Here is a 21904-nt window from a genome sequence, read left to right as displayed (position 1 = left end):
TTAATCTTCACAGAACTTTAGATCGTGATGGAAACGCAGACAGCAACAGGTCTGAGGGAAAAAAGTTCCTGGGACAAATTGTTCCAGTTAAATTCAGTGGAAAAGTGGCATAACTCAGACTCTGCAGCCGTGCCTTGTTCACACACAGCTTCAACTAAAGACGGCAGGGGAAAACAGACTGTTTTGAAAGCATAATTACACTGTAGCCTACTAGAATTGATGCCGACCATGCTTTTCATAAGTGCAACAAGTCATTTGCATGTGAAAGTAGAAACACGTGCAATTCAGACGAAACTTAAGGCTGAAACGTGGATGTTAACTTTCCTCATTAAATGTGTCTGTGGGTTGGACATAGCCTCCACGACGTCATCGCTCGTGACCAGTGCACTTTTAAGCAGTTATGAGAAGCAGGCTGTGTAATATGAGTGAACTCTTTCATTTTTGTTATCACTTACATTATGGCCTTTTGACTTATAGCAGTGTCTGTCAACAAACATAAACAAAAAGCATGCTTCAGAACAGTTTTGAGAAGGTGCTTAAAAAGTTGAGCCATGTATTATTACTATGAATTATGCTACTACTAGGTTTATTTGACATGGTCTAGATTTTTGATTACCTGTTTTGTGTATTTAATATTTATGAATACATTATTTCTTTTTTATTTAAATTATACAAGTGCACTGATTGGAGAGGTTTATGTTGTTCATTTTTAAGTAATTTTCTGTATCACTTCTTATTACTTAACTGTAAGATTTTTTGAGATGAAGGGGAAAAAAGAAAATCGGCCAAAAAAATTGGCAGCATATATCGGCATCGGCCAGAGAAAAACCCATATCAGTCGACCTCTAGTCTCACTGTGGGTTTCCTGAATAAAGACCGTTAATTCTTCACAGTCACATTAACCTGAGACTCTGAACCTTCAGCTCATTTCTGTGGTTTTGACATGAAATGAAAACACCCTCTTCACCACAAACACTAAACACCTCCTGTGCACCCCCTGAGCAATGTCAGAAAATGAGATGCAAAGTTTTCATACGCAATAGAGGAAGTATATGGAATTTTTCTACATGAGATTATCAGGAATCACGAAAACACTCAAAACTTGGAAAATACATGAAGAATACAGGTTTGGAATAAAGTGCCATAAAAATCCAGAGATCCAGATGTCAGAATCAGAAAGAGCTTTAAATGTTTGCACATACAAGGAATTTGTTTTGGTGACAGAACAAATGTGCAGTATAGGTCAATAATTTTATCTAGTGAGGATATTATATTATATTAATATCTACTTAGTTGAATGAAATAATAGAACAGAAGTTTCAGTGCATCCAATTTAAGAGCAACAAAAGCAATAATGTATATTAAAGTCAGACTGAGTGATTGTTCAAGTGTCCATATTTGACAATACAAATAAATTAAACTCTTACCTTTATTCTTATCCTTGTTGACAGTTAAATGCACTTTAGTGATGATGTGAGCTCCACACCAGTATATCCCAGAATCCTCTTCTCTCAGATCAGTGATGTTTACAGTAAAGACTCCAGTAGAAGCTTCATCACTGAAAGAGAATCGATCATCTCTGATCGTCTCCAATGAAACTCCATCCTTCACACACATGGAGGGTTCATGTGCTTTGCAGAAGAGTTTCTGATGTTCATCATGATGTTTGCACTGGATTGACATGTCGTCTCCTTCATACTTAGTCAAGTTCAGCTCTGGAAATGATGAGAAATATAAGAACATCAATTCACAGCCATAGTTTCACATATTCAGATGATAAACCTTCCTCACCCTCGTTCATGATGACGATCAGATGAGTGTAAAGATAATTCACGTCTCTCTCTAATGTCACTGCACACCAGTATTTCCCAGCATCCTCTGCTGTCAGTCCAGTGATGGTCCCAGTGAAGACACTTGCAGTGGCGTCATCATTCAGAGTCAATCTGTCAGTCTTGGTCTCTTTCTCTTCATTGAGAGTATTTCTATCTCTAGTGGAGCACTTCCCCTTACAGAGAGACTTTGACTTTGATTTATAGATTGAATCATAAGGGCAGATGATCTCAGCAGATTCTCCTTCACGTCTACTGGAGCCACTGCAAACAAACAAACACAGACATTTAACACACATGATTCTGAATATACTGTATTTACTACAATGAAATCATCTGAATTCACTCACTGATGAGGTTGAGCTGAATTTTGGTGGTCAGGGAGATGAAAGTCAAATGTGTGTCTCTGGTTTCTGCTCCACACCAGTAAACTCCAGCATCTCTCACGCTCACATTACTGATGCTCACTGCAAAAACTCTCTCTTCATTTCTCTCAGATGAACCATTCATTTCTGTCACTGTAGATGTGCTGATGTTTTGACAGATGTGATGATCATCCTCTTTGCAGAAATGAACTTTATGTTTCTCTGGGATCTGACAGCTGATGTTGACTTCTCCATCAAGAAAAGCAGATTTAGTCACAAACATTACATCTGTAAACCAATAGAAATTACATAAAAATCAGATCAGATACTTCAAAACATGCAAGATACAGTATTTCATGTTCCTCACCATCTGTGATGTTCAGCTGAAGTTCAGTGAAGCTCTCAGTATAGTGAGACACATTCACTCCACACCTGTATGTTCCTGCATCTGCAGCTTTCAGCTCTCTAAAAAACACCATCAAGACTCCTGCTCTGGTGTCGTCATATAAAGAAACATCTCCATTCTCCATCCATTCATCCTGAACTCCTGGATTCTTCCTCTCCGAACATCCATCTGATTCTTTACAGATGTATTTTGTCTTGGTTTTGTATTGAGGATGTTCACACTTGATCATCATACGACCTCCTGAGTATCCGCTCACTCTAGACACGCCCACTTTATCTGTCAATCACAAATATCACTTTATATGTACATCAAACTATAACATCTTATCTATTTGATTTTATTCAAGTCGAATATTTTATTAAGAATGACTAATTCAACATGACTGTATTTGGTTATGGCAATGGAAGGTAACATCTAGACATATCTACAGTGTACTCACTCATAATAATATGTAGATGAACAGTATTAATAATGGAGTAAGTGTACGAGTGTCTGTAGATCCAAACTCCACATAAATAAACTCCTCCATCATCTGGTCTCACAGCAGTAATCATCACAGTCATAAATTGTTGATCTTTTCTATCAGACATACTGAACCTGCTGTTCTTTTTCCATGTTTTGTTTATAATCTCATCAATAGAGTTTTTTCCTTCTTTGAAGATTATCTTCTCATCATTAATATGATTCTGTGAATATTCACAGCTGAAGACAGCAGTCATTCCATTCTTCACCTCCACTCTCTTTGTCTTGTTACAGCATGAATCTGTCATTTACACATAATAGAACATTTTTATATAAAAATATTTTGTTTAGCAGTTTTGAGGAGGGTGCTGGACACATAACTAGGTGACCATACTTCCTCCTAAAAAGCGATTTCTAAATAACCTCATATGGCCAAGATTTGTCTTTTTTCCCATTTTGACGCGCTCTCTATAGTCGTGTACGATGCCTACATGCTGTTGTTCAAACTGTTTCTCAATCAGCATCAGTAATAATATGGTGATTGTGAATTCACAAAGAAACTTGTGTTCCACTGCACTGCTTTGAAATAGTTTCTCTTTGTAAACATGTTTTACACTGATGTCTTTAACCACCACGTTTTAAAGATATCAAGTTAAAATAAGTCAAACTTTAGAAAATAACGAGTCTCATATGCGCCCTCGCCTCTTTTTCACCTGCATAAATGCGTTCAGTGTAAACTGACCACTGAAAGAAGCGCTGAGCAGGAACGGATGGTGGATCTCTTTACAGTGCCCAAAGTGAAAATGTAAATCATGGACAAATTGCACAAAATTTCCTTTGCCTTTTCCCGGTCGGACCGGTTTGAAGCAGAATACCTGACCTGCAAACGACGTACATGTAATTGGTAAATGAAGGTGCGATTTGGATGCAAATGATATTAGTTCATCAAAGCACAAAACATCAACCAAAGGAGAATGTTTGTCAGCTAAGTTAACTGGTAACACAAAACGCTTTCATTTCTTAACATAGTCAGTGCATTAAATAAGCTCACAGTGAACAATGCTGTTTTTTCCAGCATTTATAAATCTAGATTAATCCTAATTCTATGTAAACTTCTAGAATTTTTTTTTTTTTTTTAATTTCAAGCTGTATTAATTAGCATTGCATAATTAATTAGCATAATTAGCAATTTATTATTTTAGAAACCCATAATATGGTCACCCTAAATTAACATTAGAATTGAAATCCTACTGTAAATCTAAAGGTGGTGCCATATATTCTTTAAATTGTATATTCTGCCCCATTTGTATCTCATATGTCAAAATTACTCACCAACTTTCACATTCAAATGTATTTCAATATTCCCTGAACCTGAAAGCCCAATCCGGTATTTCCCAGAGTCCTGTAGGTTCAGTTCTCTGATGAAAAGCATGATGTGTCTGTTTGTGTTGACATACAGAGTGAATCTTTCTTTATTAATCCATTGATTGTGTTTATTATTCTCTATTATTATATTCCATCTTCCCTGGGTGTTTTGTTTTTTCAGATATTGATATCTGTTATTGGGTGAAGACCTTCCAGAATCAACAAGAAGACTTCCTCCAGAATATCCAGTGACACTAAAGCATCTCACTGCACCTGTCAATCAGATTGATACTGTGATCAGAAACCTCATGAACAGAAAACAGCATCATTACTGCAGTGATGAAAGAGAAAAGCTCTGACCTGAGATCAGGTAGAAAGTGAAGAAGATGAGGAGGATCTTCATTGTGAGTTGAGTTCAGTCTTCTTTATGCTGAATGTTCTCTGTGTGAATCTCTCTGTCTCTACATCTGTCTGCTTTAGTTACTTCCTCTTTATTCAGCTCTTTATCAGTAATGAGCAGCTTTACTGGCCCCTCCCACCATCAGCACTGACTGAATATTACATTAATCACACTGAAAGAGCGCCACCTAGTGGAGGTTACAGTGTCTGATACTGAGAGATCATACAGGTTTCATCTTCTCTATATAAGGACTAATGACACTGAAGATAATTGATCAGCATTATTTAAATCTTCCACTAGAGGGCGACAGTATAATTCACATGTTATGTGTCAATAGGGGGCCTCAGTAAACTTACAAGGCAGCTTTAATATTAAAATAATTAAAAATGAAAGGTTAACTCTGACATAATTCACACATCAGGGAATATTGAGTTACAAAGACTGATCCACTCACACAGAAACATATTGAGCAACTTCATGTCTTTATTAAACAGCATCATCTTCCTGTGACTCAAGGAAATAAAAAAAAAAAAAAATGTTTTGACATTTAAGTTTTTGACATCTTTATCAGCTTTAAGAATCATTAACAGTTTTTTATTAGGAGGAAACATGCATGATTTGACTTGCAGGTGAAATACTTCATGCCTATAAAAATAATATCATACGTTTACATTGATCCAAATATGAAGCTGATCCTGTGGCCATATGAACTTCCATCAGTGTTGTAACTTGTGCTCTAAGGCTACGCTCAGACTGGCAGTCCAAATCCTATTTTTGAGCATATATGAAAGACATCCAATCAGATTTAGCACGTGTGAACGGCAAAAAAGAACATGAAATGCGAAGAACATGAAATCGTATTTCTGTAAATCCCTTCCAGTCTGATCTGATCAGTTTTCACGTATAGTTTACGTGACTTTCTCACGCCACGTAAAACATAAACATCAGATGTTGTTATAGAAAACATGCTGAAAGTCGCTGCAGAAACAAGGTTGCACAATGTCATGTTGTAAATAAGACAACATCTGTATTGCAAACCTCTCCATGTTGCGTTTGTTGTTGTTGTTTTTGGTGTATACTTACCAACACAACATCACTGCCATAGAAACCAATGCAGATATTCCTGTTAACGAAAGAGTGGGATGGACACACAAATCACATCTGAACAGTTGATACACAATGTGGAGGTCAATAATTTTAGATCAGATTCCAATCGGATACACAAATAATCGGATTTGGACTGACAGTGTGAACGTAGCCTTAGAAGGCAAATGTATTCAGATCTGAACATCTCATTGTGTCTGCAGTGTTTCTGGTCTTTCACTCCTCAGATCATCAGAGGCTCATCAGCTGAAGTCTGAGTCTGATTGCTGCTTCTGTCTCTTTAACAGGCAGTTGTGGATTCAGCACCACGGACAGCAGCTGTCAATCAAACTTCAGCATCACTGATGACAGTTTAACAACACAAACTGAACAAAGAGTGAAATGCTGAGACTTGACTTCATCTGCTTCCTTCTTCTTTAACTTTGATTTTAAAAACATCTACATGAACAATGAGTCCATGTAATTATCAAATATTAATCCAGTGTTTAATTCCTCCAGATTGACTCTTTCATTTTAATCAGTTATAATTATTCAGAACAGAAGAATAAGAAACAAGCATCTACTCTATCAACTACTACACCATAACCTACACAAAGACTGTTTACAAAAACCAACAAGTTTAACAGGCATTAACACATATTTACCACTAGATGGAGCCAGAGGTGTGAATAAGACATTTGTGTTTGTGTTTTCAGTCTCAGACAAGTTGATGCTCTCAAGAAATCTTTTCAGACCATGTATTAGTTCAATGTTTTGTTGTCTCTATTTAAATGAAACTAAGGAATTTTTTTCAGGAATATCATTTAACACATTTTTAAAAACCTGGCAATCATCCCATTGCATTGTGGGGGCAAGTTTCGCATGCAGTATTCACATTTCTTTCACAAAATGTACATATAGGTTGATATAGACCTAATGTTCGAGTCCTTTTTATATTTCACAAGTTTTAGAGTAAAATGTTTAATATACTAATTTATATAATGTATCATGAGGCATTTCATATTATCACAGTCAGTAACAGTGTTGTTGTGAAGATATTGTGAGATTCACGAGCCTCAGCGCGACCGTTAGTTAAAGCACTGCTGTCAAGATCAAATAAAGTACCATAAAAGTCATTCATACGCTTCGTGGAGTTTTTCAAGTGTCCTGAATACATAAATCAGCTTTGTGTGAGGAACAGATCTAAATGTAATTGATTACTCACAGAAAATCTTCTTCTCTGATCTGTCAGTTCAAATTTTGATTCACCCGCGAACTTTGTTTTCATTCAAACGGAAGCGCAGCGCTCAGCGCCATATAAGGAGGAAAGGAAGGAGTAGAAACTGCGCTTAAATCTCATTGGCTCTCGGGTGTATGTTGTAGTGTCATAATTGAATATTTACAATCTAAATAAGAAGAGAAGGTTCTGTGTGTCACCGTGAATAAAATACAGAGTCAGACACAATACGGCTCAGTGTTGATTCACATTTTTTCTCTTGAGTTTGTTTGTCTTATCATCACAGAATGAAGCTGAATGCAAATATCAAACAATGTAAAATGTATCAGTGCTACAGAAATTAAAGAGATCTGAACAGTTGTACTTTTAACATTTGAAAAGCAAGCAGATCTTTTATAATGAACACTTATTTATGACTGCAGTTGGTTTGGCTTATTAACAAAAACAGTTTTGAGATTTCAGTTCCCTCTAGCAAATATGTTTAGTAGAGCAGAATAGATTAATAGGATTCTGAATAGCTGGGATATATTTATAAATAATAATATTATTATATTTCATATATTAAATAAATTCACAGTATCTTTTTATGGAGTGGAAAGTCTGTGTCCATCATTAAGATAAACATTTCCTTTTTTATCACCTCCAGGAGGCTGAAGGGTTTTTTGTTTTGACCAACAAAAGATAAATAGATTAAAAGAAAACCACGAGCTGAAGAGCATCTCATGTTGATCTTTATCACATTGACCACAGTATCAAACAACACTGTGAACACAAAGACCTGAGACACTTACAAGCAAGTCTCTTCATCATAGTAAAAAACAAAACAAACAACAACAAAAAACTGTGTTAAAAAACGTTTTGGTTGGGCTGAATTCAAAATTAATTCAAAAATGCATCATACGACTCTCACTGTTACTGCTATACAAAGATATGCTGATATTTAGAATTGAACCAGGAAGAAAGTGATGAAAAAATCTTAATAAAACAATGAAATTCAAAGTAAATCTTAAAGATGTCACTTGTTTAAAGTGGTATTGAAATAAATGTACTAACAATACAAATGTATGACATTTAAAGAACCATTAAAGACATTGTCAATTCCCACAAGGATATTTTTTTATTATTTATTTATTTTTGATGAGAAAAGTTCATCTCTCAGTAAATGTTGGAGGTGAATTGGTGAACGATCAGCTCTTAGTCTTTATTGTCTTCTGCTCACAATGGATGTTGATCTTCTGTCTCTCTCTGTTCAGTCTCACGTGTCTCACTGTGGGTTTCCTGAGTAAGTCTGTTTAATTAAACTGAACTGAGACCCTGAACCTTCACCAGTTTTCTGTGGCTTTGAGCTGGACGGAAAAAACAGCCTGTTCATCACGCCAACACAAACAACACCTCCAGCGCTCGTGAGAAACTTTGAGACAGAAAGTTTCATGTATAAGTCAATGCCTTGACAATGTTTGATATTTCAAATCTAATGTAAAAAAACAGTGTAAATAATCTCTCTGATTCTACAACTTTAAATAACAGCTTTGGGCATCAAACAAGGAATAAGCAGAAAATATAAATGTTTATTTTTTAAATAAATAAAATATATTATTATACAGTAAAACTCTTACATCAGAAAAAATGACCTCAGTTCCAACAGAGCAAGAATGAACTAAAAACAACATCAGCAAAAGTCTCTTGCATGTACAAAACAAAAGCAGGTCAAAGAGAATCAATATTCAGAGAGACGAGAAAAAGAAATCATTTAAACAGCTGCTGTTAAAGAGACTTTATTAACTATAGTGTCTCTGCATTTGGAGTGGAAACTTTACAGTTTATTCTATAAGTGTCACTCAGTGGTTTTATTTCCTGTTTTTAATCACACCCTCAGATAAACTGAGATGACAAACTCTGTACACACACCAGTAAACCTCTGACACACCTGCTATTTTAAACATGTGAAAGAAGAAACATGATCAGCAGCAGAAACTATAAAATGTCTCATGATTCAACAGACTGAACGACCCTGATCAATAAAACATCTTTTTAACACTAAACCATGGATTATAAAGAGATTTTTATCAATGAACTGTAAACGTAAGCAATACTGTTAGTAAAGTGTGCTGATCTGTGATCTGTTATAAGTGAGTTAGTTGAGTCTCATGCGGTAAATGACCGTGGTGTAATCAGAGTGAATCTGGTCCTTACTGAAGGAGACTGTAGCGTCACTGAGAGACTCTTCATGCTTCTGGAAACTGACAGACGCATACAGGAGCTCATCAGAGGGGATTGTGGGTAATTCATCAGGAGCTGATCCAGGATCTGTGAGAGAATCACGTCTGCTGTCTGCATATAATGACTGAACATGGAGAAAATAGAGAGAAAACGTACAATGAAACGAGAAAATCTCATAAGCACAATATTTATACAAACATGCACACACTGTAACTCACCATTATATTTTTCTTCCTCTTTCTCTTGTCTGATGTCGAGGTTCTTCCTAATAACCCAAAACAAAATGAATCGATCAGTAAGAGAAAGACAAACTAGATCAAACTGGAGACGAACAGCAGCATCTGAGACAGAAACTCATTGAGTCAGTGAGATTTTACTGCTGCTGACAGTCAGAAGATTCAAGCAGCTCAGAGACACTACAATAACTAATTATTAATTTGTTTCAACAGATAATAAATGATCAAACCTCGTCTTTTGTGTCTTAATTTACACACAGTCAGAGTGAATCCACCAATCAGCAGCAGAATCACACACACACAAATAATGATGATCATGGAGGAATCTGAAAATAAAACAGTTAATTAACATTCACACATTAGGAAATACGTTCAATTGACTATTGATTGATCGAATGAAACTAAATTATGGGAAAAATTTGCACATTTTAGTCTCTCTTCTGCAGACCTACACATAAAACATGTTCTTCATCTGTCTCTGTTGAGTCTCATGTGTCCCACTTAGAGGTCAACCGAATGATCTCTTTTTTAATAAATTTTTTAATTAATCGGCATCGGCAAATTGTGCTGCAAATTAGGTCGATTAATAGGCAGGTGCATCTGCGAGCAGCTAAATTTTGTTGTCGCACAGCTGAGCATGTGAGCCTTTCAAAGTAGCCTATACTCCTAGTGGACTGCTGTTTTCAAGCGCTCAAATCACTCTGTTGTACACGGACCGTCCTCGCGGTCTCAAAAATTGGGCTGCACGCGGACGGGGTGTGCGAGCCTTCAACCAGCTGTAGTTGGGAAAAGGGAAAAAAGAAAATCGACCAAACATATTGGCCAAAAAAAAATTGGCAGCATATATCGGCATCGGCCAGAGAAAAACCCATATCAGTCGACCTCTAGTCTCACTGTGGGTTTCCTGAATAAAGACCGTTAATTTTTTAGAAACTTCAGCTCATTTCTGTGGTTTTGACATGAAATGAAAACACCCTCTTCACCACAAACACTAAACACCTCCTGTGCACCCCCTGAGCAATGTCATAAAATGAGATGCAAAGTTTTCATAAGCAATGGATGAAATATATGGAGTTTTTCTCTAAGAGATTATAAGAGTTTCTATAAGAGATTAAACACTCAAAACTGGGAAAATACATAAAATAGTACAGGTTTGGAATAAAGTCCCATAAAAGATCCAGATGTCAGAATCAGAATCAGAAAGAGCTTTATATGTTTGCACATACAAGGAATTTGTTTTGGTGACAGTGTAGGTCAATAATTTTATCTAGTGAGGATCAATTATTATATTAATATCTGCTTAGTTGAATGAAATAATTGAACAGAAGTTTCAGTGCATCCAATTTAAGAGCAACAAAAGCAATAATGTATATTAAAGTCAGACTGAGTGATTGTTCAAGTGTCCATATTTGACAATGCAAATAAATTAAACTCTTACCTTTATTCTTATCCTTGTTGACAGTTAAATGCACTTTAGTGATGATGTGAGCTCCACACCAGTATATCCCAGAATCCTCTTCTCTCAGATCAGTGATGTTTACAGTAAAGACTCCAGTAGAAGCTTCATCACTGAAAGAGAATCGATCATCTCTGATCGTCTCCAATGAAACTCCATCCTTCACACACATGGAGGGTTCATGTGCTTTGCAGAAGAGTTTCTGATGTTCATCATGATGTTTGCACTGGATTGACATGTCGTCTCCTTCATACTTAGTCAAGTTCAGCTCTGGAAATGATTAGAAATATAAGAACATCAATTCACAGCCATAGTTTCACATATTCAGATGATAAACCTTCCTCACCCTCGTTCATGATGACGATCAGATGAGTGTAAAGATAATTCACGTCTCTCTCATATGTCACTGCACACCAGTATTTCCCAGCATCCTCTGCTGTCAGTCCAGTGATGGTCCCAGTGAAGACACTTGCAGTGACGTCATCATTCAGAGTCAATCTGTCAGTCTTGGTCTCTTTCTCTTCATTGAGAGTATTTCTATCTCTAGTGGAGCACTTCCCCTTACAGAGAGACTTTGACTTTGATTTATAGATTGAATCATAAGGGCAGATGATCTCAGCAGATTCTCTTTCACGTCTCACTACTGGAGCCACTGCAAACAAACAAACACAGACATTTAACACACATGATTCTGAATATACTGTATTTACTACAATGAAATCATTTGGATTCACTCACTGATGAGGTTGAGCTGAATTTTGGTGGTCAGGGAGATGAAAGTCAAATGTGTGTCTCTGGTTTCTGCTCCACACCAGTAAACTCCAGCATCTCTCACGCTCACATTACTGATGCTCACTGTAAAAACTCTCTCTTCATTTCTCTCAGATGAAGGACTCATTTCTGTCGCTTTAGATGAGCAGATGTGATCATCAACCTCTTTGCAGAAATGAACTTTATGTTGCTCTGGGATCTGACAGCTGATGTTGACTTCTCCACCAAGATGAGCAGATTCAGTCACTGTCTTTGGATATTTTGCATCTACAAACCAAGATAGTTTACATAAAAATCAGATCATATACTTCATACATAAAGTATTTCATGTTCCTCACCGTCTGTGATGTTCAGCTGAAGTTCAGTGAAGCTCTCAGTATAGTGAGACACATTCACTCCACACCTGTATGTTCCTGCATCTGCAGCTTTCAGCTCTCTAAAAAACACCATCAAGACTCCTGCTCTGGTGTCGTCATATAAAGAAACATCTCCATTCTCCATCCATTCATCCTGAACTCCTGGATTCTTCCTCTCTGAACATCCATCTGATACTTTACGTATGTATTTTGGCTTGGTTTTGTATTGAGGATGTTCACACTTGATCATCATACGACCTCCTGAGTATCCGCTCGCTCTAGACACTTTATCTGCAAATCACAAATATCTGACTAAATCAGTGTCTTCGTCAAATATGACATCTAACAAATCCTGAAGAAGCAAACACTAACTATGTGAACTTACTAGGTGACATTGATAGTTTGTTCTACTCACCCATAACATGCAGCTGAACAGTATTAATAATGGAGTAACTGTACGAGTGTCTGTAGATCCAAACTCCACATAAATAAACTCCTCCATCATCTGGTCTCACAGCAGTAATTCTGACTCTGAAGAGGTTTTTATGTCTGTCATCAGAAATATTGAATCTTTCTTTCTTATACCATTTGCTATAAATTGTCTCAATAGAGTTTTTTCCTTCTTTGAATATGATCTTGGGATCATTAATATGATTCTGTGAACATTCACAGCTGAAGGTGGCAGTTTCTTCATTATTCAAAATCACTCTCTTTGACAATTTACAATATGAATCTGTAATTGACAAAATAAGAAACAGATTTCACAAATATAAAAGCTTTGAAATGATCAATAGTTGTACTATACAAAGACTTTTATCTTAAAATGACTGACCTTCTTCCACATTCAAAGTCATATCAATGTACTGCTGGTCAATAACACTAATCCGGTATCTTCCAGCATCTTGTTGATTTAAATCTCTAATGTAGATCATGAGTTTTCCCTCATTGCTTCGAAACAGTGTGAATCGTCCTTCATTAATCCATTTATCATGTTTTATATCATTTATTATTGTTCTCCACTCAGGTAATTTGGCCATATATTTAGCGGAGTAACTGAACCAAACCTTCTGTGAATCAACAAGAAGACTTCCTCCAGAATATCCAGTGACACTAAAGCATCTCACTGCACCTGTCAATCAGATTGATACTGTGATCAGAAACCTCATGAACAGAAAACAGCATCATTACTGCAGTGATGAAAGAGAAAAGCTCTGACCTGAGATCAGGTAGAAAGTGAAGAAGATGAGGAGGATCTTCATTGTGAGTTGAGTTCAGTCTTCTTTATGCTGAATGTTCTCTGTGTGAATCTCTCTGTCTCTACATCTGTCTGCTTTAGTTACTTCCTCTTTATTCAGCTCTTTATCAGCAATGAGCAGCTTTACTGGCCCCTCCCACCATCAGCACTGACTGAATATTACATTAATCACACTGAAAGAGCGCCACCTAGTGGAGGTTACAGTGTCTGATACTGAGAGATCATACAGGTTTCATCTTCTCTATATAAGGACAAATGACACTGAAGATAATTGATCAGCATTATTTAAATCTTCCAGTAGAGGGCGACAGTATAATGTACAGTTCACTGAGGTCCTCTAGAGTCATACAAAGCACTCCTGGATAAAAAAAAAAAAAAAAAAAAAAAAAAAAATATCTCATACTTTTGTTTTGACATTCATACTTTGAGATTTTTACATTTTTTTATGTTCTAAGAAATAGACAAGGTTTAACTGGCATTTGATTGTATTTGTTTGGATACTTTATGCATAGGAAAAAAAGTAATGGATTCAGCACCACAGACAGCGGCTCTCAAACAAACTTCACCAATGATGAGTTTAACAAAACAAAAAAAGTGAACCGTTGAGACTCGAATTAATTTACATATATAATAAAAACAGAACAAAAGTCAAAATCTATTCACTCTATCAAATACTGTACAACTACAGAAGCTAACTTTAATAAAACCAACCAGCCATTCGCTCATAGTTGCCAGAAGATGGAGCCAGAGGTTTCAATAACACATCCAGATGTTTGTTTACTGCAGGCGCAACAAAACTTTGAAAAGTTCAATATGTATTTGTTATCTCTCATTAAATGATACTATTCCTAAATGATTTTCACAAAATAGTATTGTTCGACCTGTTTATTTATTCTGAAAGGTGTCAACTTGCCTAATAAAGCCACATTTGGGATAAAAAAAAAAAAAAAAAAATATATATATATATATATATATATATATATATATATATATATAAGTTTTAATAATGTAATCATAAAATATAGTTGAACGCCCATGTGAAACAATGTGAAAAGTACCAAATGCTACAGAGATCAAATAGGCTGAACAGTTGAAGTTTTAACATTTGAAAAGCAAACAGATCTTTTGTACACTTATTTTTGCTCTAAATATTTTAGATGAGATAATCTGACAAAAACCTTCTGAAGGAAGAATGGAGATATATATATATATATATATATATATATATATATATATATATATATATATATATATATATATTTTTTTTTTTTTTCATATATTACACAAAATCACAGCATCTTTTCTTGGAGTGGAAAGTCTGTGTCCATTGTTGCTAAAAAAATCATTTCCTGTTTCTATCACATATTAAGGTGGTTGAGGGGTTTTGGTTCAAAAGAAAACCACAAGCTGAAAAGCGCTTCATGTTGTTGATGTTTACTGACTACAGTATCAACCAACCCTGCGAACACAAAGACCTGAGACACTTACAAACAAGTCTCTTTAACCTAAAATACTGGGTTCAAGAGGATGTTTTGAAATTGCACTTTTGATTTTACAGAACAATAAAAATCAAATGCAACTAAGTAAACTGTCTGTTATTTAAAAAAATAATGTAATTGTTCAGAAACTTTGCCATGAAGAAACTAGTTGAGTCTAGTGCTCTGGATGATGCTTGTGTAATTACAGTATGTCTCGTAGTGAATGCGACTGTAGCGTCACTGAGAGAGCTTGAAGACTAAATAAATGGGTGTAAATTTTGTGTTAATAAATAAATAAAAAGTTAATATAACGACAAAGAGATTTTGGGTTTCAGTTTCATTGTCTTGTGAAACGTGACCACATTTGAGTCTTTCTCTTCTGCAGATCCGCACACATGCTCTCTACTTCAGTCAGTTTCTGCTTCTCTTGAGTCTCATGAGTCTCATTGTGGGTTTCCTGTACAAGTCTGTTTATTCTTCACAACCAAACTAAACTGAGACCCTGAAACCGTCTGTTGTTTTCTGTGGTTTTGAGCTGGACGGAAAAAAATGACCTGTTCATCGTGCAAACACAAAAACACCTCCAGCATGCATGAGAAACTTTGAGACAAAAGACATTCAAAGCCTTGAACATTACATTTTTACTGTGAGATGAATACTAATAATGGTACAACAACTATGAATTATAAACTCATTTAAAAAATATCTTATCTGAAACAAATATTATCTGAATATTTAAATCAGTCCAGAAGTTCATGCAATTGAAATGAATTAAATTTGTATTACTTGCAGAAGTTATTTCTCACTCTTTTGTAATGATTATCAGATTATTACGGTCTTGTTTTGAGTTTCAAACAAAGTTTGGGAGGATTGTGTTCATTTAATCCAAACAATAGGATTATTTAATGGATGCCTACTGTATTCCTGTAATAATCCTTCCTTTATTCCTCCTCCACCATAACTTCTCCTTTCATCTAGTAACTGAATTTAAGTAAATCTAGTGGGAATCTTAACGCTCAGGTTGACTCTCAAATTCAAACCAGATCTGTCTACCTTCACCTCTATTCAAGGTTTATTTTAACCTGTGAACTCCTGAAACTATAAGCCTGCATGTTTCTCTGGAATCTAGTAATGTTGATTTCATCAGTAAGAAAACCAGAATCCATCATCATCTAACATTGTTTTATTAAATGTTATGCCATGACAATGTTTGACATTTCAAATAATGTAAAAACAACAACAACCTAAAATTCTTGAAAGACTTGAAATAACACATTTGTATAAAAATCGATCAGGAAACAATGGCACAACAAATATTTTTCAATTAATAAAATATCAAAAAGTAAAATATCAAAATTTTCTACAATAAAAACACATTTCTGCGACAATTACCATTGTAAATATAGCACAGTTTCTTAGAAATGTGAAAAGGGTCCATACGTTCTCACATAAGAAAAATAAACTCAGTAGCAACGGTTCTCAATGTGCTAAAATAATGAAGTTTCTCTGTAACTACTACTGTATCTCTTGAATGTACAAATCTAAAGCTGGTCAGCGATAAGATAAAGATAAAGGCTGGTTAAACTCCTGTCTGTTTAAGAGCTGCTACTAAGGAGACATGTCTGTCAAATGATGCTGTCTCTGCATTTGGAGTGGAAAACTTACTGTATATTTTGTGTCGCTTAATGTTTCTATTTGCTGTTTTCATTACAAGCAGCTTTGAAGTGTCTCATGATTCAACAAACCGTACTCTGATCAAACATCTGTTTAATACTAAATTATAGATTATAAGTAGATTGAACTGTGAGCATAAGCACATGTCATGGTGAAACATGATGATCTGTGATCTGTTATAAGTGAATTAGTTGAGTCTCATGCGGTGACTGACCGTGGCGTAATCAGAGTGAATCTGGTCCTTACTGAAGGAGACTGTAGCGTCACTGAGAGACTCTTCATGCTTCTGGAAACTGACAGACGCATACAGGAGCTCATCAGAGGGGATTGTGGGTAGTTCATCAGGACAGTTAATTTGAGCTGATCCAGGATCTGTGAAAGAATCACATCTGCTGTCTGCATATGATGACTGAACATGGAGAAAATAGAGAGAAAATGTACACTGAAACAAGAAAACATCTCATAAGCACAATATTTCTACAAACATACACACACTCCGACTCACCTTTGTATTTTTCTTCCTCTTTCTCTTGTCTGATGTCGAGGTTCTTCCTAATAACCCAAAACAAAATGAATCGATCAGTAAGAGAAAGACAGACTAGATCAAACTGGAGACGAACAGCAGCATCTGAGACAGAAACTCATTGAGTCAGTGAGATTTTACTGCTGCTGACAGTCAGAAGATTCAAGCAGCTCAGAGACACTACAATAACTAATTATTAATTTGTTTCAACAGATAATAAATGATCAAACCTCGTCTCTTGTGTCTTAATTTACACACAGTCAGAGTGAATCCACCAATCAGCAGCAGAATCACACACACACAAATAATGATGATCATGGAGGAATCTGAAAATAAAACACACAAACTCAGAGTTAATCATGTTCATTTTCAGCCCTTTTCTGTCCAATATTAATGCCTGTTTTAAAACTTATGGGATACATATTGCAGATCAAGTGTGAGTAAAAACATTTTATATAAATGAAATATATCTAGAACTCTGTATTTAGTGTTTGATCTGTGATCTGAAGGAACTAGTTGTCACTGAATTACTGATTAATGAGTGTATTTTAGTCTCTCTTCTGCGGAAGTGCACAAACTCTACTTCATCTGTTTCTGTCTGTTAAGTTTCAGGTGGTCTCATTGTGTGTTTCTTCAATAAAGACTGTTATACTAAAAGGCTTTGAGCCTTCCACTCATTTCAGTGTTTTTGATCTGATATAAAATAGACACTTTGTGGCAAAAAGAAACTCAAAGACTTACATTTAAAAACAAGATGAAAGCAGTATTTTATATACAATTTAACATTCTCATTTTAAAAACTGACTGATCTGACTAATGATATTGGAATAATTAAGTTGGCAACTTATGAATTTAAGTTAACTTAATAATAAATTAAGTTTTAATTTGAGTAGATCCAAAATCTTAGAATTTTTTAATCAAAGCTATGCCAAACTATAACTGGCAGAATCATTTTTAGAATGTATATTGATTAAATGAAGTTGTTTTACCCCTTTTGACAGTTAAATGCACTTTAGTGGTGATGTGAGATCCACACCAGTATATCCCAGAATCCTCTTCTCTCAGATCAGTGATGTTTACAGTAAAGACTCCAGTAGAAGCTTCATCACTGAAAGAGAATCGATCATCTCTGATCGTCTCCAATGAAACTCCATCCTTCACACACATGGAGGGTTCATGTGCTTTGCAGAAGAGTTTCTGATGTTCATCATGATGTTTGCACTGGATTGACATGTCGTCTCCTTCATACTTAGTCAAGTTCAGCTCTGGAAATGATTAGAAATATAAGAACATCAATTCACAGCCATAGTTTCACATATTCAGATGATAAACCTTCCTCACCCTCGTTCATGATGACGATCAGATGAGTGTAAAGATAATTCACGTCTCTCTCTAATGCACACCAGTATTTCCCAGCATCCTCTGCTGTCAGTCCAGTGATGGTCCCAGTGAAGACACTTGCAGTGGCGTCATCATTCAGAGTCAATCTGTCAGTCTTGGTCTCTTTCTCTTCATTGAGAGTATTTCTATCTCTAGTGGAGCACTTCCCCTTACAGAGAGACTTTGACTTTGATTTATAGATTGAATCATAAGGGCAGATGATCTCAGCAGATTCTCCTTCACGTCTCACTACTGGAGCCACTGCAAACAAACAAACACAGACATTTAACACACATGATTCTGAATATACTGTATTTACTACAATGAAATCATCTGAATTCACTCACTGATGAGGTTGATCTGAATTTTGGTGGTCAGGGAGATGAAGGTCAAATATGTGTCTCTGGTTTCTGCTCCACACCAGTAAACTCCAGCATCTCTCACGCTCACATTACTGATGCTCACTGTAAAAACTCTCTCTTCATTTCTCTCAGATGAACCATTCATTTCTGTCACTGTAGATGTGCGGATGTTTTGACAGATGTGATTATCATCCTCTTTGCAGAAATGAAATTTATGTTGCTCTGGGATCTGACAGGTGATGTTGACTTCTTCACCAAGATAAGCAGATTCAGTCTCTTTCTTTAAATAGTTTGCATCTATGAAATAAAACAATTAAATAAAAGTCAGATCAGATATTTCATACATGGGAGAAAAAGTATTTCATGTTCCTCACCATCTGTGATGTTCAGCTGAAGTTCAGTGAAGCTCTCAGTATAGTGAGACACATTCACTCCACACCTGTATGTTCCTGCATCTGCAGCTTTCAGCTCTCTAAAAAACACCATCAAGACTCCTGCTCTGGTGTCGTCATATAAAGAAACATCTCCATTCTCCATCCATTCATCCTGAACTCCTGGATTCTTCCTCTCTGAACATCCATCTGATTCTTTACAGATGTATTTTGTCTTGGTTTTGTATTGAGGATGTTCACACTTGATCATCATACGACCTCCTGAGTATCCGCTCACTCTAGACACGCCCACTTTATACTTACTACTAATATGTAGATAAACAGTATTAATAATGGAGTAACTGTACGAGTGTCTGTACATCCAAACTCCACAGAAATAAACTCCTCCATCATCTGGTCTCACAGCAGAAATTATCAAAGTTATGAGTTTTTTGTTTCTGTCATCAGAAATATTGAATCTCCCTTTTTTATTCAGCATGGAGGTGGTGTATATCACATCTTCAGTGTAGTCTTTTCCTTGTTTGAATATGACTTTTGGATCATTAATATAATTCTGTGAATATTCACAGCTGAAGGTGGCAGTTTCTCCAATATTCACCATCACTCTCTTTGACACTTTACAACATGAATCTGTCATTCAGATAATAAATAAATATATTTAATGACTATAAAAGCTTTCAAATGATCAAGTTTTATAAAACAAAAATTAAAATAATTTACTTATTTAATATAAATGACTGACCTTCTTTCACATTTAAAGTCATATCGATGGACCACTGGCCGTTAATGCCAATCTGGTAATTTCCAGTATCTTGTTCATTCAGTTCTCTAATGTAGATCATGAGGTTTCCCTCATTGTTGCGAAACAGAGAGAATCGTCCCACATTAATCCATTGTTTGTCTTTCTTATTTATTTTTGAATTTATCATTGCTTTCAACTTGGGTAACCTATACATGTATTTAGCAAAGTCACTGAACCAAAACTTTCCAGAATCAACAAGAAGACTTCCTCCAGAATATCCAGTGACACTAAAGCATCTCACTGCACCTGTCAATCAGATTGATACTGTGATCAGAAACCTCATGAACAGAAAACAGCATCATTACTGCAGTGATGAAAGAGAAAAGCTCTGACCTGAGATCAGGTAGAAAGTGAAGAAGATGAGGAGGATCTTCATTGTGAGTTGAGTTCAGTCTTCTTTATGCTGAATGTTCTCTGTGTGAATCTCTCTGTCTCTACATCTGTCTGCTTTAGTTACTTCCTCTTTATTCAGCTCTTTATCAGTAATGAGCAGCTTTACTGGCCCCTCCCACCATCAGCACTGCCTGAATATTACATTAATCACACCGAAAGAGCGCCACCTAGTGTTACAACACTTATTGAAGTTCATATGGCCACAGGATCAGCTTCATATTTGGATCAATGTAAATGTACGATATTATTTTTATATTCATGAAGTATTTAACCTGCAAGTCAAATCATGCATGTTTCCTCCTAATAAAACTGTTAATGTTTCTTACAGCTTATAAAGATGTCAAAAACTTGAGGTATAAATGTCAAAACAAAAGTATCATGATTTTTTCCCCTGAGTCACAGGAAGATGATGCTGCTTAATAAAGACATGAAGTTGCTCAGTATGTTTCTGTGAGAGTGGATCAGCCTTTGTAACTCAACATTTCCTGATGTGTGAATTATGTCAGAGTTAACCTTTCATTTTTAATTATTTTAATCTTAAAGCTGCCTTTGTAAATTTGCTGAGGCCCCCTATAGACACCTTACATGTAAATTATACTGTCGCCCTCTAGTGGAAGATTTAAATAATGCTGATCAATTATCTTCAGTGACATTTGTCCTTATATAAAGAAGATGAAACCTGTATGATCTCTCAGTATCAGACACTGTATCCTCCACTAGGTGGCGCTCTTTCAGTGTGATTAATGTAATATTCAGTCAGTGCTGATGGTGGGAGGGGCCAGTAAAGCTGCTCATTGCTGATAAAGAGCTGAATAAAGAGGAAGTAACTAAAGCAGACAGATGTAGAGACAGAGAGATTCACACAGAGAACATTCAGCATAAAGAAGACTGAACTCAACTCACAATGAAGATCCTCCTCATCTTCTTCACTTTCTACCTGATCTCAGGTCAGAGCTTTTCTCTTTCATCACTGCAGTAATGATGCTGTTTTCTGTTCATGAGGTTTCTGATCACAGTATCAATCTGATTGACAGGTGCAGTGAGATGCTTTAGTGTCACTGGATATTCTGGAGGAAGTCTTCTTGTTGATTCTGGGGAGGTTTGGTTCAGTTACTCCGCTAAATATATGGCCAAATTACCTGAGTGGAGAACAATAATAAATTATAAGAAACACGATAACTGGATTAATGAGGGACGATTCACACTGTTTCGTAACAGTGATGGAAACCTCATGATCTACATTAGAGATTTAAATCAACAAGATGCTGGAAGATACTGGATTAGGGTTATTGGCCAGCGGTACATTGATATGACTTTGAATGTGGAAGAAGGTCAGTCATTTTAAGATAAAAGTCTTTGTTTAGTCAAACCACTGATCATTTCAAAGCTTTTATATATGTGAAATATACTTCTTTATTATGTTATTTACAGATTCATGTTGTAAAGTGTCAAAGAAAGT

The 21904-nt window shown here is 35.8% G+C and overlaps 1 protein-coding gene and 1 long non-coding RNA gene across 6 annotated transcripts in view; one reads left to right on the top strand and one right to left on the bottom strand.

Moving 5' to 3' along the window:
* LOC127508732 (uncharacterized) overlaps positions 1-19062 on the top strand; it is a 488047-nt gene extending 468985 nt beyond the window's left edge. For 3 of the 5 annotated variants that reach the window (XR_007928905.1, XR_007928894.1, XR_007928906.1), the window contains one exon: positions 18885-19050. This is a non-coding gene — a long non-coding RNA (uncharacterized LOC127508732). Of the gene's footprint in view, positions 1-18884 lie in introns of all 5 variants that reach the window. The other 2 variants (XR_007928904.1, XR_007928896.1) reach the window with 1 other exon arrangement.
* LOC127508636 (uncharacterized) overlaps positions 1-21904 on the bottom strand; it is a 47728-nt gene that overhangs the window by 2345 nt on the left and 23479 nt on the right. The window lies entirely within an intron of this gene.

The sequence above is a fragment of the Ctenopharyngodon idella genome, chromosome 1 (genome assembly GCF_019924925.1).
Source record: "Ctenopharyngodon idella isolate HZGC_01 chromosome 1, HZGC01, whole genome shotgun sequence".
Lineage (NCBI taxonomy): Eukaryota > Metazoa > Chordata > Actinopteri > Cypriniformes > Xenocyprididae > Ctenopharyngodon > Ctenopharyngodon idella.
This window is presented reverse-complemented; position numbering and strand designations above follow the sequence as displayed.